Below are 18,013 nucleotides of genomic sequence, written 5' to 3'. Positions count from 1 at the left end.
AATCTCCACCAGGTAAAGACAGAACACTGGCCCTACCAGTGCTCACTGTGCCCCTAGAGATCCTGGTGCTGTGGGGACACGCAGGTAAAGACAGACCACTGGCCCTATCAGTGCTCGCTGTGCCACTAGAGATCCTGGTGCTGTGGGGACACGCAGGTAAAGACAGAACACTGGCCCTACCAGTGCTCGCTGTGCCACTAGAGATTCTGGTTAGGGTCCAGGCTCTGTCGCAGCCGGCCATGACCGGGAGAGTCATGGGGCGGCGCACAATTGGCCCAGCGTCCGGCAGGGATGTCCTTGTCCCATCGCGCTCTAGCGACTCCTGTGGCGGGCTGGGTGCAATGCATGCTGACACGGTCGCCAGGTGTTCGGTGTTTCCACCGACACATTGGAGCGGTTGGCTTCCGGGTTAAGCGGGCATTATGTCAAGGAGCAGTGCGAATTGGTTGGGTCGTGCTTTGGAGGACGCACGACTCTCGACCTTTGCCTCTCCCGAGTCCGTACGGGAGTTGCAGCGATGGGACAAGACTGTAACTACCAATTGGATACCACAAAATAGTTTTTTTTATATAAGGAGACAGAACACTGACTCTCAGCTCTATGAATGGTGCAACAATGGCTTCAAATTCTCTCTGTATTTTACATTCAAAAAGCTTTCAGGAACAGCTATACGATACCTTCAAAATGACAATATGTTTTCAGTCAATTTACCAAGTCAAATAAGGTTGACATGTCCATACATTACTGCATGGGAATATACAGTATGGTATTACTGCATGGGAATATACAGTATGGTAAATGATTCACCCAACAAAGAAAATAAAAAAAACACACAGACTTGTAGCACAACATTGAGACAGCAGGAAGCAGCAGAGAGCTAGCCAGGGGAAATGAACAGGTGGTCGCTGGCTCGATGAGAGAGAGAGAGAGAGAGAGAGAGAGAGAGAGAGAGAGAGAGAGAGAGAGAGAGAGAGAGAGAGAGAGAGAGAGAGAGAGAGAGAGAGAGAGAGAGAGAGAGAGAGAGAGAGAGAGAGAGAGAGAGAGAGAGAGAGAGAGAGAGAGAGAGAGAGAGAGTCCAGATAACTTTGGTAAAAGCAGAGCGCATTTAGGAACAACAAATGAAATCTTTCCGGCATAATAGTTTATTTAGCGATGCATTCAGAGGAAGGCCCTGGAAATTGTCAAAGACTCCAGCCAATCAAGTCATACACTGTTCTCTCTGCTACTGCACGACAAGTCTGGAACCAACGGGACCGTGAACAGCTTCTACCCCCAAGCCATAAAACTGCTAAATCGTTAGTTAAATAGCTACCCGGACTATCTGCATTGACCATTTCTGCACGAACTCTTTTGACTCATCACATACACTGCTGTTACTGTCTATTATCTATCCCTTACCCCTACCTACAGTATACTGCTGTTACTGTGTATTATCTATCCTGTTGCCTAGTCACTTTACCCCTACCTACAGTATACTGCTGTTACTGTGTATTATCTATCCTGTTGCCTAGTCACTTTACCCCTACCTACAGTATACTGCTGTTACTGTGTATTATCTATCCTGTTGTCTAGTCACTTTACCCCTACCTACAGTATACTGCTTTTACTGTGTATTATCCTGTTGCCTAGTCACTTTACCCCTACCTATATGTACATATCTACCTCAATTACCTCGTACCCCTGCACATCGACTCAGTACTGGTACCCCGTGCATATAGTCACGTTATCATTACTCATTGTGTATTTATTCCTCATGTTATAATTTTCTATTATTTTTTTCTCTCTACACCTGTTGTTTATGAAGCATGTGACAAATAAAATTAGATTTGGAAAACACACACACACACACACACCCAAACAATTTCTGCGGTCATGCCTATCAGCGTGAGGATACAAAAGAGCAGAAATAAAATGAGGCTAGAGTTTAGAAAGGACATTTATATAAAGTACATCATAATCTGACCTTGTGCATCCTCATTATGTTGTTGTTATATTAGGAGGTTATCTTTGGGTATTTTCCAGTCACGCTTGTTTTAAGTGGGGAGTTGGAACATCAGATGAAATAGTAAAACGGTAGGCGCTGCACTGTCTAATCTTCTTACAGAAGAGTGGGAGGGGAGACAGGAGGGGAAGGGAGAAGAGGAGAGGAGAGGGGAGACAGGAGGGGAAGGGAGGAGAAGAGGGGAGGGGAGACAGGAGGGGAAGGGAGGAGAGGAGAAGAGGAGAGGGGAGACAGGAGGGGAAGGGAGGAGAGGAGAAGAGGAGAGGGGAGACAGGAGGGGAAGGGAGGAAAGGAGAAGAGGGGAGGGGAGACAGGAGGGGAAGGGAGGAGAGGAGAAGAGGAGAGGGGAGACAGGAGGGGAAGGGAGGAAAGGAGAAGAGGGGAGGGGAGACAGGAGGGGAAGGGAGGAGAGGAGAAGAGGGGAGGGGAGACAGGAGGGGAAGGGAGAAGAGGAGAGGAGAGGGGAGACAGGAGGGGAAGGGAGGAGAAGAGGGGAGGGGAGACAGGAGGGGAAGGGAGGAGAGGAGAAGAGGGGAGGGGAGACAGGAGGGGAAGGGAGAAGAGGAGAGGAGAGGGGAGACAGGAGGGGAAGGGAGGAGAAGAGGGGAGGGGAGACAGGAGGGGAAGGGAGGAGAGGAGAAGAGGGGAGGGGAGACAGGAGGGGAAGGGAGGAGAGGAGAAGAGGAGAGGGGAGACAGGAGGGGAAGGGAGGAGAGGAGAAGAGAGTCAGGAAACGGGAGGAGAAGAGGAAAGGAGGAGAGGGGAGGGGAGACAGGAGGGGAAGGGAGGAGAGGAGAAGAGGAGAGGGGAGACAGGAGGGGAAGGGAGGAAAGGAGAAGAGGGGAGGGTAGACAGGAGGGGAAGGGAGGAGAGGAGAAGAGGGGAGGGGAGACAGGAGGGGAAGGGAGGAGAGGAGAAGAGGGGAGGGGAGACAGGAGGGCAAGGGAGGAGAGGAGAAGAGGAGAGGGGAGACAGGAGGGGAAGGGAGGAGAGGAGAGGAGAAGAGGAGAGGGGAGACAGGAGGGGAAGGGAGGAGAGGAGAAGAGGAGAGGGGAGACAGGAGGGGAAGGGAGGAGAGGAAATGAGAGTCAGGAAACGGGAGGAGAAGAGGAGAGGAGGGGAGGGGAGACAGGAGGGGAAGGGAGGAGAGGGGAGACAGGAGGGGAAGGGAGGAAAGGAGAAGAGGGGAGGGGAGACAGGAGGGGAAGGGAGGAGAGGAGAAGAGGGGAGGGGAGACAGGAGGGGAAGGGAGGAGAGGAGAAGAAGGGAGGGGAGACAGGAGGGGAAGGGAGGAGAGGAGAAGAGGGGAGGGGAGACAGGAGGGGAAGGGAGGGAGAGGAGAAGAGGGGAGGGGAGACAGGAGGGGAAGGGAGGAGAGGAGAAGAGGAGAGGGGAGACAGGAGGGGAAGGGAGGAGAGGAGAAGAGGGGAGGGGAGACAGGAGGGGAAGGGAGGAGAGGAGAAGAGGAGAGAGGAGACAGGAGGGGAAGGGAGGAGAGGAGAAGAGGAGAGGGGAGACAGGAGGGGAAGGGAGGAGAGGAGAAGAGAGTCAGGAAACGGGAGGAGAAGAGGAGAGGAGGAGAGGGGAGGGGAGACAGGAGGGGAAGGGAGGAGAGGAGAAGAGGAGAGGGGAGACAGGAGGGAAGGGAGGAGAGGAGAAGAGAGTCAGGAAACGGGAGGAGAAGAGGAGAGGAGGAGAGGGGAGGGGAGACAGGAGGGGAAGGGAGGAGAGGAGAAGAGAGTCAGGAAACGGGAGGAGAAGAGGAGAGGAGGGGAGGAAGGGGAGGAGAGGAAGGGGAGGAGAGAAAGAGGAGAGAGGGGAAGAGGAGAAGAGGAGAGGAGAAGAGGAGAGGGGAGGAGGAGAGGAGAGGAGAGAGGGTAAGAGGAGAGGAAAGGAGGTGAGTCAGAAGAGGAGACAGACTAATTAGTAGAGCCTGAAGGGTTGGACTGATCTCCTCCATTCTCAACACTACTATTAAAACACTGCTGATTAGTACGAGGTTGGGGTACCGTAGAGGTGATTGATTGCACACCAGTTCAAAAGTCATTTTGCTTTGTTTTGTGTCACGTCATCACATCCCTGAGTTGTCCGCTCCTTTGTTCATATTCCGGTGTCCATTCTCAGATGGTGTACGATGATGAGACCGTAGTGTTGAAAGAGTGAGAGAAAGTGGAATTCAGATTTATTTAGAAGGTGTGATGCTTGTTAGTGACAGTTCTTCCACCACTTATCACAGGTTTTAAGTAGGCTACTATTCACAGACACTACAGGAAATACAGTGAGTACATGATGCTTATAACAGTAGATACGGCTGTAATATTATTGCTGTAGAGGGGTTTATAACCAGCTTGTCAGAATATACACTTTATTGTCCATTTGGTTAGAACCACCCTCACGCCCTCACATTGGCAGGGTGGGTATTGTATTGTCAGGGTGGTAGGGTGGATATTGTATTGTATGGTCAGGGTGGTAGGGTGGGTATTGTATTGTATGGTCAGGGTGGTAGGGTGGGTATTGTATTGTATGGTCAGGGTGGTAGGGTGGGTATTGTATTGTCAGGGTGGTAGGGTGGGTATTGTATTGTATGGTCAGGGTGGTAGGGTGGGTATTGTATTGTATGGTCAGGGTGGTAGGGTGGGTATTGTATTGTATGGTCAGGGTGGTAGGGTGGGTATTGTATTGTATGGTCAGGGTGGGTATTGTATTGTATGGTCAGGGTGGTAGGGTGGGTATTGTATTGTATGGTCAGGGTGGTAGGGTGGGTATTGTATTGTATGGTCAGGGTGGTAGGGTGGGTATTGTATTGTATGGTCAGGGTGGTAGGGTGGGTATTGTATTGTATGGTCAGGGTGGTAGGGTGGGTATTGTATTGTATGGTCAGGGTGGTAGGGTGGGTATTGTATGGTCAGGGTGGTAGGGTGGGTATTGTATTGTCAGGGTGGTAGGGTGGGTATTGTATGGTCAGGGTGGTAGGGTGGGTATTGTATGGTCAGGGTGGTAGGGTGGGTATTGTATTGTCAGGGTGGTAGGGTGGGTATTGTATTGTATTGTCAGGGTGGTAGGGTGGGTATTGTATTGTCAGGGTGGTAGGGTGGGTATTGTATTGTCAGGGCGGTAGGGTGGGTATTGTATTGTCAGGGTGGTAGGGTGGGTATTGTATTGTCAGGGTGGTAGGGTGGGTATTGTATTGTATGGTCAGGGTGGTAGGGTGGGTATTGTATGGTCAGGGTGGTAGGGTGGGTATTGTATTGTCAGGGTGGTAGGGTGGGTATTGTATTGTATTGTCAGGGTGGTAGGGTGGGTATTGTATTGTCAGGGCGGTAGGGTGGGTATTATATGGTCAGGGTGGTAGGGTGGGTATTGTATTGTCAGGGTGGTAGGGTGGGTATTGTATTGTCAGGGTGGTAGGGTGGATATTGTATTGTATGGTCAGGGTGGTAGGGTGGGTATTGTATTGTCAGGGTGGTAGGGTGGGTATTGTATTGTATGGTCAGGGTGGTAGGGTGGGTATTGTATGGTCAGGGTGGTAGGGTGGATATTGTATGGTCAGGGTGGTAGGGTGGGTATTGTATTGTATGGTCAGGGTGGTAGGGTGGGTATTGTATGGTCAGGGTGGTAGGGTGGGTATTGTATTGTCAGGGTGGTAGGGTGGGTATTGTATGGTCAGGGTGGTAGGGTGGGTATTGTCAGGGTGGTAGGGTGGGTATTGTATGGTCAGGGTGGTAGGGTGGGTATTGTATTGTCAGGGTGGTAGGGTGGGTATTGTATTGTCAGGGTGGTAGGGTGGGTATTGTATTGTATGGTCAGGGTGGTAGGGTAGGTATTATATTGTCAGGGTGGTAGGGTGGGTATTGTATTGTATGGTCAGGGTGGTAGGGTAGGTATTATATTGTCAGGGTGGTAGGGTGAGTATTGTATGGTCAGGGTGGTAGGGTGGGTATTGTCAGGGCGGTAGGGTGAGTATTGTATGGTCAGGGTGGTAGGGTGGGTATTGTATTGTATGGTCAGGGTGGTAGGGTGGGTATTGTATTGTCAGGGTGGTAGGGTGGGTATTGTATTGTATGGTCAGGGTGGTAGGGTGGGTATTATATTGTCAGGGTGGTAGGGTGGGTATTGTATTGTATGGTCAGGGTGGTAGGGTGGGTATTGTATTGTCAGGGTGGTAGGGTGGGTATTGTATGGTCAGGGTGGTAGGGTGGGTATTGTATTGTCAGGGTGGTAGGGTGGATATTGTATTGTATGGTCAGGGTGGTAGGGTGGGTATTGTATTGTCAGGGTGGTAGGGTGGATATTGTATTGTATTGTCAGGGTGGTAGGGTGGGTATTGTATTGTCAGGGTGGTAGGGTGGATATTGTATGGTCAGGGTGGTAGGGTGGGTATTGTATTGTATGGTCAGGGTGGTAGGGTGGGTATTGTATGGTCAGGGTGGTAGGGTGGGTATTGTATTGTCAGGGTGGTAGGGTGGGTATTGTATTGTCAGGGTGGTAGGGTGGGTATTGTATTGTATGGTCAGGGTGGTAGGGTAGGTATTATATTGTCAGGGTGGTAGGGTGGGTATTGTATTGTATGGTCAGGGTGGTAGGGTAGGTATTATATTGTCAGGGTGGTAGGGTGAGTATTGTATGGTCAGGGTGGTAGGGTGGGTATTGTCAGGGTGGTAGGGTGAGTATTGTATGGTCAGGGTGGTAGGGTGGGTATTGTATTGTATGGTCAGGGTGGTAGGGTGGGTATTGTATTGTCAGGGTGGTAGGGTGGGTATTGTATTGTATGGTCAGGGTGGTAGGGTGGGTATTGTATTGTCAGGGTGGTAGGGTGGGTATTGTATTGTATGGTCAGGGTGGTAGGGTGGGTATTGTATGGTCAGGGTGGTAGGGTGGGTATTGTATTGTCAGGGTGGTAGGGTGGGTATTGTATTGTCAGGGTGGTAGGGTGGGTATTGTATGGTCAGGGTGGGTATTATATTGGTGATAATATTGGAAGACCACATACTCAGCTGGAGGTGACAATCATGATGTCAATGGAGGTGGGAGGGAAAAGGGGATGGAGGGTGAGAAGAGGAGAGGAGATGAGGGGGAGGGATGAATGGAGAAGAGCGAGGTTGGAGGAGGGAGAGGAATGGAGAATGTTCTGTAAGAGTAGCGGTGACACGAGGGTAGGGCGGGAGGGGAGCCATAGTGTGTGCGTGTGAGGGAGGGGGTCATGTCTGTGTGTGTGTGAGAGAGAGTGTGTTTGTGCGTGCGTGTGTGTGTCTGTGTGTGTGAGAGTGTGTGTGTGTGTGTTTGTGCGTGTGTGTGTGTGTGTGTGTGTGTGTGAGGTTCCTGCCTTCTTCTCCCCCTGCTCCCCTACTCTCTGGGGATGCCGTCTGGTTGGTGCTGTCATTTCACATCACCAGACGGTCTGGCCCACGTGCACCTGCTCCTTACATTAGAGACAGAGGGGAGGGGCAGGGCCAACGGGGAGGGTGTGACATCATGAAACAAAAGAAAACAAATGGGTGCCAAGAATACGGTGAAGTTGCCCCTAGATGCTGATCTTGGGTCAGTGTCGCATTTCCCCCACTAATGTTTAAGGTTAAAATTGGGGTGGGGGGGGGGGTTGGAGAAGCTGATTCTAGATCTGTACCTAGTGGAAACTTCACTCCGAAAGCGTGTTCTGGAGTCTATGCTTTGTGAGATTTCCATCCTATATTACAGTAGCAGTGACCCTGAGTGGTTAGCACAGCAGAGCTGAATGAGGACGGCCGAGCACACAGACACTGAACCATAGTAGCCTAGTAACCATTGTTTTTGGGACTGTCTATCCCCCCCAGAGTACTTGGCTCAAAGTGGCTTAGATATGCCAATTACAACCACACTGTGCCCTCAGAGACCAAATCCCGACGACCCCCCCCACCCCCCCAACCGTGTGCAAATCTCTGTGGAATTTATCTCTTGTGCTTTTATTTGAAACAGTTTGTAGCAGTGGCATAGACAGAAGGCAGGGCCAGCAAACATTTAGGTGGGCCAAAATTTGGGCACTCAAATCATCATAGAATTATTATAAAATGATCATTAAATGATCATTAAAACAAAGTCTACCCTACTGCAATCGATCTCACACAACAAACCAATTAACATGTGATTTTCACATTACAGAGCAAATAGTTTTGTAGGCCTACGTAAATCCATGACTTGCATTTAACATGCGACTCACATGGACCGACACATCATCATTATTATTATTATTAATTTAACCTTTTATTTAACCTTTATTTAACCTTTTATTTAACATTTTATTTAACCTTTATTTAACCCTTTATTTAACCTTTATTTAACTAGGCAAGTCAGTTAAGAACAAATAATTATTTACAATGACGGCCTACACTGGCCAAACCCGGACGACACTGGGCCAATTGTGCGCTGCCCTATGGGACTCTCAATCACCTAATAAACCATAGGTCTATAGATTATGAGACTAGAACATAATGCCCTGATATAACAGTAAAAATCACAATAGGCTTGGCAACCTCTCGCTGTCTCGGTGACCAGGAGATAGTAGGCTAAGCTAAGCTAGGCTGCCACAAATGTAAACATTTAACACTAGGAGATTGACTCAAGACAAATGTACTTTTTAAATAAGTTTATCTAACACACTATCATTGTTAGAATCTTAATATCACAAACAATTGGTGTTATAAGCAGTTTTAAGAGGACATGTCCTTTTTTCCCCCTGCCCTTCAGGCCTGTACAGCTGTTGATAGCCCATCTAAACTACACCTAAACTATATCGAAACTCATTTCACACATAATAATGGAGTTAGCCTAAAGATAAGATTAAATTGACAATAGTCTGATGGGTGAGAATATTATAAATTGTTAAATTTTATATGAATAATCTGATGAACAGCACAGCTTGGAATTGACACCGGCAGGGAAACAAAAAGTGACTTTTGCTAAATCTCTTACGGAGTCACAAGCAGGTAAGATGTTTTGATGTCTCTATATCGTATCAGAAAGAGCATATTCTGCAGTTTACAAATCACCCATCCTTGTCAAACAACTCTCAGAAATGACCCATTGAGCTCTATTTCAAAATATCACTTTTGGGGGGGGGATTACTCCTATTTACATGCGTTCCCCACGTGCACTCACAACACTCAAAACACAGTAATATATTTAAATTCCAAATATTTAATTCTGTTCTTTTGAAATGCGTTTTCTTAAATTCATGAATTCATTCCTTAAGACCTGCCCGTAAACAAATGAATAATGTATTATCTTTGTGATGGTGTTTTTTCCTTTGTACCTCGGTTTGTACATACTGTAACATACTGTAACAACATGAACTAATGAAACTGCTATTGTGTTCTTTGAAATGCATTTTCTTTCATATTCTAATGTTACCTTCACAAACACAGCCAAAATTATTATTCTTCCAATAGCATATATGAAATGTATTTATTAGACTGTTAGAATGTCGACTTTCCAAAGACACATCATTGGCCCGAAGTGGGGTCCAACGTGGCCAGGCGTGTCTAGTATTAGTCACTGGCACGGAGGCCAATCAAAGTAGATCAGGTTTACATTAGGTTACACGCTACTTCAAAGGAAACGTAAATTATAGCCTGACAGTATGCTGATACACATAACAACAGGCCATAGCTTACATAGACTAGAACAGCGGTCTAAGAATAACCCATATTAATATATGTAGCCTTAGAAATAAGGTTCATGAAATCAATAACTTGCTAACATCGGATAACATTGATATACTGGCCATCTCTGAAACTCACTTAGATAATTCCTTTGATGATACAGCAGTAGCAATAGAGGGCTACACTCTTAGGAAAAATTGTGATATCTGGAACCTAAAAGGGTTCTTCGGCTATCCCCATAGGAGAAACCTTTGAAGAACCCTTTTTGGTTCCAGGTAGAACCCTTTTGGTTTCCAGGTAGAACAGGTAGAACCCTTTTGGGTTCCAGGTAGAACCCTTTCCACAGAGTGTGTAACATCTACAGAGCAGACAGGAATGCCTATGGGGGAGGTGTTGCTGTATATGTTCAGAGCCATATTCCTGTAAAGCTTAGAGGATCCCATGTCAAATGTTGTTGAAGTATTGTGGTTGCAAGTTCACCTGCCTCATCTAAAGCCTGCTGCTATTGACCACCAAGAGCTAACAGTCATTGTTTGCGAAATGTGTGTACAATGCTTGATAATGTGTGTGATGTTAACAGAACATTGACTGGTTAGCAACTAGCCTGTCCTCTCAAGAGGTAGCTTCTGTGACTAATGCCCGTAAAATGACCCAGGTTATCACTCAACCAACTAGAGTCCATACCAGTTGTACTGATCATATCAGATGCTGCAGAGCTTTGCTCCAAAGCAGTATCACTTTCCATTGGCTGTAGTGAACTTTCCATTGGCTGTAGTGAACTTTCCATTGGCTGTAGTGAACTTTCCATTGGCTGTAGTGAACTTTCCATTGGCTGTAGTGAACTTTCCATTGGCTGTAGTGAACTTTCCATTGGCTGTAGTGAACTTTCCATTGGCTGTAGTGAACTTTCCATTGGCTGTAGTGAACTTTCCATTGGCTGTAGTGAACTTTCCATTGGCTGTAGTGAACGTTCCATTGGCTGTAGTGAACGTTCCATTGGCTGTAGTGAACGTTCCATTGGCTGTAGTGAACTTTCCATTGGCTGTAGTGACCATAACATTTTGGCAATAACGAGGAAAGACACATTGCCAAAGGTTGAGCCGAAAGTAATTCGTAAGAAATCATGCAAAAATGTTTCCCGGATTATTTTGTTGAAGATGTAAAAAAAAAAGAGGTATGTTGGTGTGATGTGTATGAGGAATTGAATCCAGATGCAGCACTGGAAGTAGTTATACAATTATTCATGACAATTGTTGAAAAGCTGTAATGTAGGCCCAGGGAGTCAGGAAACAAGTGCAGTTAGTGAGTTTAATAATGAACATGGAACGATACAAACAGGAGAATCGTCTGACATGAAAAAATAAACAATACTACTTGACGACTACTAACAGAAGAGTACTATATAAAGGGTGAGTAATCAAGGGGGTAATGAAGTCCAGGTGTGACTGATGATGAGACACAGGTGTGGGTAATGAGGGTTACCAGGTGTGCATGAAGATGGGTTGCCAGGACCGGTGGTTAGTAAACCGGTGACATCGAGCGCCAAAGAGGGGGAGCGGGAGTAGACGTGACAAAAGCATGCACCTGTTAAGAGACTAACAGTGAGAGCTGTTAGAGCCCTGTCACGTAGCGTAGGCCAGTAGGCTAAACTGGAAAACCTAACCTCTATCAAAATAAAAAGATGGCGGAGCCACAAATGTTCTTCTGTGCAAGGGTGTTTATTTACATAGTGATTCCGGGACAAAAACAACAGTACTGCCATCAAACGTATACCTTATGGGACAGCTAAAAACAATGCTGCCCCATCCACAGCTCAATCCAAAATGCCTCCCCGTGAACTGAAAGAGAGGCTCCTTTTGTAGGGCTAGCCCCTCCCCTCAGAACAATTAACCCTAATTAATTGAGCAATTACCTATACAAACCTACATTTTCCATTTAACTAAACATACTAAAGTATATACATTGCAGCACGTTTTTTATGAAACAATATCACAATATAACATTTACAAAATTACATCACTACTGACAGTGTCTTTCAATAAGCACATTTACATTAATGTGCCATTCGGGACAGGCACTACAAAGTCAGCCCAATCCCTTAGCTCGGGTCCTTATCTAGCATACCCAGAAGCTACTGTCACGTTCCTGACCTATTTTTGTTAGTTTGTTGTATGTGATAGTTGGTCAGGACGTGAGTTTGGGTGGGCATTCTATGTTTTCTGTTTCTATGTTGGTTTATGGGTTGCCTGGTATGGCTCTTAATTAGAGGCAGGTGTTTGGCGTTCCTCTAATTAAGAGTCATATTTAGGTAGGTTGTTTCACAGTGTTCGTTGTGGGTGGTTGTCTCCTGTGTCAGTGTTTGTCGCACCATACGGGACTGTTCGGTTTGTTTGTTCATCGTTATTTATGTGTAGGCTATTTTCCCTGTTCGTGCGTTCTTCGTGTTTATGTGAGTTCGTCGTCCAGGTCTGTCTACACCGTTTGTTGTTTTGTTAGTTTAGTCAAGTTCGTGTTTTCGTGTTTTTCTTTAATAAATCATGTCTTCAAACTCCGCTGCATTTTGGTTCAATCCCTGCTCCTCCTCATCGGATGAAGAGGAGGAGGAAAACCGTTACAGAACCACCCACCGATCCAGAACCAAGCGGCGTGAAGTCGAGCAGTGGCCTGCTACACAGGAATCATGGACTTGGGAGGAAGTATTGGATGGTAAAGGACACTGGGCTCACATTGGGGAATATCGCCGCGCTCGTGAGGAGATGGAGGCAGCGAGAGCCCAAGAGCGGTGGTATGAGGAGGCAGCAAGGAGACGTGGCTGGAAGCCCGAGAGGAGACCCCAAAAATGTCTTGGGGGGGGGGGGGGGGCTAAGAGGTAGTGGGCCAAGGGCAGGTAGGAGACCTGCGCCCACTTCCCAGGCTTACCGTGGAGAGCGGGAGTACGGGCAGACATCGTGTTACGCAGTAGAGCGCATGATGTCTCCTGTAGGTATGCATAGCCCGGTGCAGGTTATTCCACCTACCCGCACTGGTAGGGCTAGATTGGGCATTGAGCCAGGTGTCATGAGGCCGGCTCAACTCGTCTGGTCTCCAGTGCGTCTCCTCGGGCCGGCTTACATGGCACCAGCCTTACGCATGGTGTCCCCGGTTCGCCTACATAGCCCGGTGCGGGTTATTCCACCTCCCCGCACTGGTCGGGTGACGGGGAGCATTCAACCAGGTAAGGTTGGGCAGGCTCGGTGCTCAAGGGAGCCAGTACGCCTGCACGGTCCGGTATTTCCGGCACTACCTCCCCGCCCCAGCCCAGTACCACCAGTGCCTACACTACGCACCAGGCTTCCAGTGCGTTTTCAGAGCCCTGTTCCTCCTCCACGCACTCTCCCTATGGTGTGTGTCTCCAGCCCAGTGCCTCCAGTTTCGGCACCGCGCACTAAGCCACCTGTGCGTCTCCTAAGTCCTGTGCACACTGTTGTTTCTCCCCGCACTCGTCCTGAGGTGCGTGCCCTCAGTCCGGTACCACGCACCAGGCCTATAGTGCGCTTCGAGAGGTCAGTGTGCCCTGTCCCTGCTCCCCGCACTAGGCTTGAAGTGCGTGTCCTCAGTCAGGTGCCTCCAGTTCCGGCACCACGCACCAAGCCTACAGTGCGTCTCAGCCGGCCAGAGTCTGCCGTCTGCCCAACGGCGCATGAACTGCCTGTCTGCCCTGAGCCTGCAAAGCTGCCCGTCTGCCATGAGTCTACAGAGCCTTCCGCCAGACAGGAGCAGCCAAAGCCTTCCGCCAGACAGGAGCAGTCTGAGCCATCCGTCTCCGCAGCGCCATCTGAGCCATCCGTCTCCGCAGCGCCATCTGAGCCATCCATCTCCCCAGCGCCGTCTGAGCCATCCGTCTCCCCAGCGCCGTCTGAGCCATCCGTCTGTCCCGAGCCATTAGAGCCGCCCGTCTGTCCCGAGCCGTCAGAGCCGATAGTCAGTCAGGAGCCGCTAGAGCCAGTCGTCAGTCAGGATCTGCCAGAGCCGCCAACCAGACAGGATCTGCCAGAGCCGCCAACCAGACAGGATCTGCCAGAGCCGCCAACCAGACAGGATCTGCCAGAGCCGTCAGTGAGCCATGAGCGTCCAGAGCCGTCAGCCAGCCATGAGCGTCCAGAGCCGTCAGCCAGCCATGAGCGTCCAGAGCCGTCAGCCAGCCATGAGCGTCCAGAGCCGGGATTGACTATGTTGGGGTGGGAACCTCGCCCTGAGCCTGAGCCACCACCGTGGTCAGATGCCCACCCAGACCCTCCCCTAGACTTTGTGCTGGTGCGCCCGGAGTTCGCACCTTATGGGGGGGGGGGCTATGTCACGTTCCTGACCTATTTCTGTTAGTTTGTTGTATGTGATAGTTGGTCAGGACGTGAGTTTGGGTGGGAATTCTATGTTTTCTGTTTCTATGTTGGTTTATGGGTTGCCTGGTATGGCTCTTAATTAGAGGCAGGTGTTTGGCGTTCCTCTAATTAAGAGTCATATTTAGGTAGGTTGTTTCACAGTGTTCGTTGTGGGTGGTTGTCTCCTGTGTCAGTGTTTGTCGCACCATACGGGACTGTTTCGGTTTGTTTGTTCATCGTTATTTATGTGTAGGCTATTTTCCCTGTTCATGCGTTCTTCGTGTTTATGTGAGTTCGTCGTCCAGGTCTGTCTACACCGTTTGTTGTTTTGTTAGTTTAGTCAAGTTCGTGTTTTCGTGTTTTTCTTTAATAAATCATGTCTTCAAACTCCGCTGCATTTTGGTTCAATCCCTGCTCTTCCTCATCGGATGAAGAGGAGGAGGAAAACCGTTACAGCTACAGAGATGGAGAGCGAGAGGAACAGAACAAACAAACAACACACTCATCCATAACATCAATAAGTATAATAAATATTGCTCATATTAAATATGAACACCTATCTGTTTATTTCTTTATACCATAACCGGTTACTGACGTAAGTGTGAAATGTATGTACTAAGATAGAGAAGTTAACTTGTGTGTCGACCCACATTGTTAACTGATAACGGAGCAGGAAGGAGTGATGAATGTGTGCGTGTGTTAAAGTACCAAATGCTGCCCGCGGCCAGTGACGGATTTCTACGTCACAAGCCCCCTGGATTGATTGTATTTTTTTATTTAACTAGGCAAGTCAGGAACAAATTCTTATTTACGATGACTGCCTACCCCGGACCAATTGTGCACCACCCGATAGGACTCCCAATCACAGCCGGAAGTGATTCAGCCTGGATTCAAACCAGGGACTGTAGTAACACCTCTTGCACTGAGATGCAGTGCCTTAGACCACTGCGCCACTCAGGAGCCCAATCATGTCAACCTTTGCTTATATTTTTGTATGATAACATGCATCTCTCTATTATACGTGGGAATACTTTGGAACACATTTCCAAAATTGAAATAACTTGGAGCTGATTTTCTGTTAGAGCCCCCTGGATTGATGATAATTTAAACATTTTATGGTTCAAAGAAATTATGCAAAAGAGGTGGCAAACAAGTCAGGCTGCTCAGCTGATTGGCTGACATACTGTAAATTGAGAAATGTTGTGACTAAACTTAACAAAAATAACAATACATTATATTACCAAACAAAGATAAATGACATAAAACCCAATGGAAAGATACTTTTGAGTACCTTAAATGATATCATGGGCAGAAAACCTAATTCATCTCCATCGTTCATTGAAGTTAATGGATAATTTATAACAAAACGTTTTGATATAGCCAATCATTTCAATGACTATTTCACTAATAAAGTGAAAACTCAGAAGGGAATTGACAACATTGAACAGTGAACCATCATATTGTTGTATAAGAAAATCTAATAATGAAAGAAAAGGATTGTTGTTTTGAATTTGGTCAAGTTAGTGTGGGAGAGGTAGAAAAACTATGGTTATCCATCAATAATGATAAGCCACCAGGTATAGGCAACCTTGATGGGAAACTATTGAGAATGGTAGAAGACTGTATTACCACCAGGTATAGACAACCTTGATGGTAAACTATTGAGAATGGTAGCAGACTATATTACCACCAGGTATAGACAACCTTGATGGGAAACTATTGAGAATGGTAGCAGACTGTATTACCACTAGGTAAAGACAACCTTGATGGGAAACTATTGAGAATGGTAGCAGACTGTATTGCCACCAGGTATAGACAACCTAGATGGTAAACTATTGAGAATGGTAGCAGACTGTATTACCACCAGGTATAGACAACCTTGATGGGAAACTATTGAGAATGGTAGCAGACTGTATTACCACCAGGTATAGACAACCTTGATGGGAAACTATATTGAGAATGGTAGCAGACTGTATTACCACCAGATATAGACAACCTTGATGGGAAACTATTGAGAATGGTAGCAGACTGTATTGATGTTGTTTTCTATGTCTTATTTTGTTTTCTATGTCTGTTTTCTATGTCTTATTTTGCGTCACAGACCTACACACAATACCCCATAAGTTTGGACACACCTACACATTCAAGGGTTTTTCTTTATTTTTTAAACTATTTTCTACATTGTAGAATAATAGTGAAGACATCAAAACTATGAAATAACAGATGTAATCATGTAGTAACCAAAAAAGTGTTAAACAAATCAAAATATATTTTAGATTTTAGATTGTTCAAAGTAGCCATCTTTTTCCTCGATGACAGCTTTGCACACTCTGCATTCTCTCAACCAGCTTCACCTGGAATGCTTTTCCAACAGTCTTGAAGGAGTTCCCACATATGCTAAGCACTTGTTGGCTAATTTCCCTTCACTCTGTGGTCCAATTCATCCCAAACCATCTCAATTTGATTGAGGTTAGGTGATTGTGGTGGCCAGGTCATCTGATGCAGCACTCCATCACTCTCCTTCTTGGTCAAATAGCCCTACTGCTTGCTATACATTCTATCTGATAGTGTATGCATGTTTAGGTCAGTGCTTGACTTAGATTGAAATAGGTGCCTGTACCATTTACATTTAGGTGCAGGAACTCTTCAATACTCTTTAGCTTATTTTCTATAGGAGGTGCAGAAACTCAAGCAGGAGAACATTTGAGGTGCCGGTACTCAGTTCTGGTGAGTTCCTACCAAAGTCATGTAGGCCTAATGTGTTTAGGTAAAAATACAAATCATATCCTTTTTGGAACACTGACAAGTAGAGCATGAAAAATCTGATTGGTTGGGCCTGGCTCCCCCAGGGCCCACCCAGGCCCACCTGTGCCTCCGCCCCTGATTTGTAGAACTGTAAGCAGAGCACTACAAGCATTCTGGTGATTTAGCTTTAGCAAACCCTCCACCGAGTTAGAATGACTTTTTTGTTGTTGTAGCTGTCTCAGTCCATTAAAAGGATGTTAGTCATTATTTATGTGTGATGGATGAAAGGAGCAAGGACGGTCTGTGAGAGACTGATTTACCACATCCTTTTTGTAAAGGTGGAAACATCAGTTGTTGAGACAATGGGAACGGGTTTTTATTCTATTCCAATGTGTACACTGTTCTTTGGCATGTGTGCGGTTTCTCGAGTTATTCCGACCAGTTCTATCATCGCCTCGGGTTGTAGATCGGGTCGGGGGGCTTGAACGATCGTTCTTTTAGCAGTTATGTTATAAAAATGTAAATGTCTGACATTGAATTGATTCTGGTTAATTCCCTAAATTTGTATTTAATCGAATTTAAATCAATATCTAAGTTATAGTTCAATTTATTCCTGGAAATAGATACATTGATTTTCTATGCAAATTAAGATATTTTTTATATCCTTGGTTACAATGGTGCAGCCTTGGCGCTTGCTATCGAACACAAGCCTCGAACACAATGATTAGATTAGGCTGGTCCCTGCCCGTTGCCCATTGGCTACTGCTATAAATACACTTACCTCATTGCATACGGAACCCCCTCCTTTTTACTAGAACCTAAACACATAAAAAAAAAAGATAGCCGGGATAATAACACACATGGAATTGCGACTCTATTTATCCAATGCGCGAAAATAGTAGAAAACCAGCCGTTTATTTTCATTGAGGAGTATTTATTTATTTTCATGAAATAGAGAGAAAAAGGTAAGTGCAATGTGAAACCTTGAACACTAGCGATGGATTATGTATTGTGTGATGCGATGCTCGCGAGGAAAGAAATCTGTTGACAATTTTTTCACATTCGGCCTCATTTTCAGACAGACCCTTTAAACACCTGCATACCGTTTATTATCGAGAAGCCTCGAATTTAACTTAATAAAGAACGTTGCATTCTAACCGAAACATGTTTTTGTTTACCCGTTTCATTGATCTAAAGCGTTAAAATATACCCCAAATATTTTTTTTTGCGGCTCACAACGAGAGTTAGAATAATCTAGAATGGGGCTGCTGATT

The 18,013-nt window shown here is 46.6% G+C and overlaps 1 protein-coding gene across 8 annotated transcripts in view; it reads left to right on the top strand.

Annotated features, from left to right (window-relative positions):
• Positions 1 to 18,013, top strand: part of LOC129820269 (protein 4.1-like) — a 129,425-nt gene that overhangs the window by 7,272 nt on the left and 104,140 nt on the right. Inside the window, exon 1 of one of the 8 annotated variants that reach the window (XM_055877324.1) lies at positions 17,456 to 17,704. The exons of the other annotated variants lie outside the window; for them this stretch is intronic. The gene's annotated coding sequence lies outside the window, so the exon portion shown is untranslated. Of the gene's footprint in view, positions 1 to 17,455; positions 17,705 to 18,013 lie in introns of those variants that run through there. 8 annotated transcript variants of the gene reach the window in all.

Source organism: Salvelinus fontinalis, chromosome 22, assembly GCF_029448725.1.
Source record: "Salvelinus fontinalis isolate EN_2023a chromosome 22, ASM2944872v1, whole genome shotgun sequence".
NCBI lineage: Eukaryota > Metazoa > Chordata > Actinopteri > Salmoniformes > Salmonidae > Salvelinus > Salvelinus fontinalis.
The sequence above is the reverse complement of the archived record's forward strand: the minus strand, read 5'-3'. Positions and strand labels throughout refer to the sequence as shown.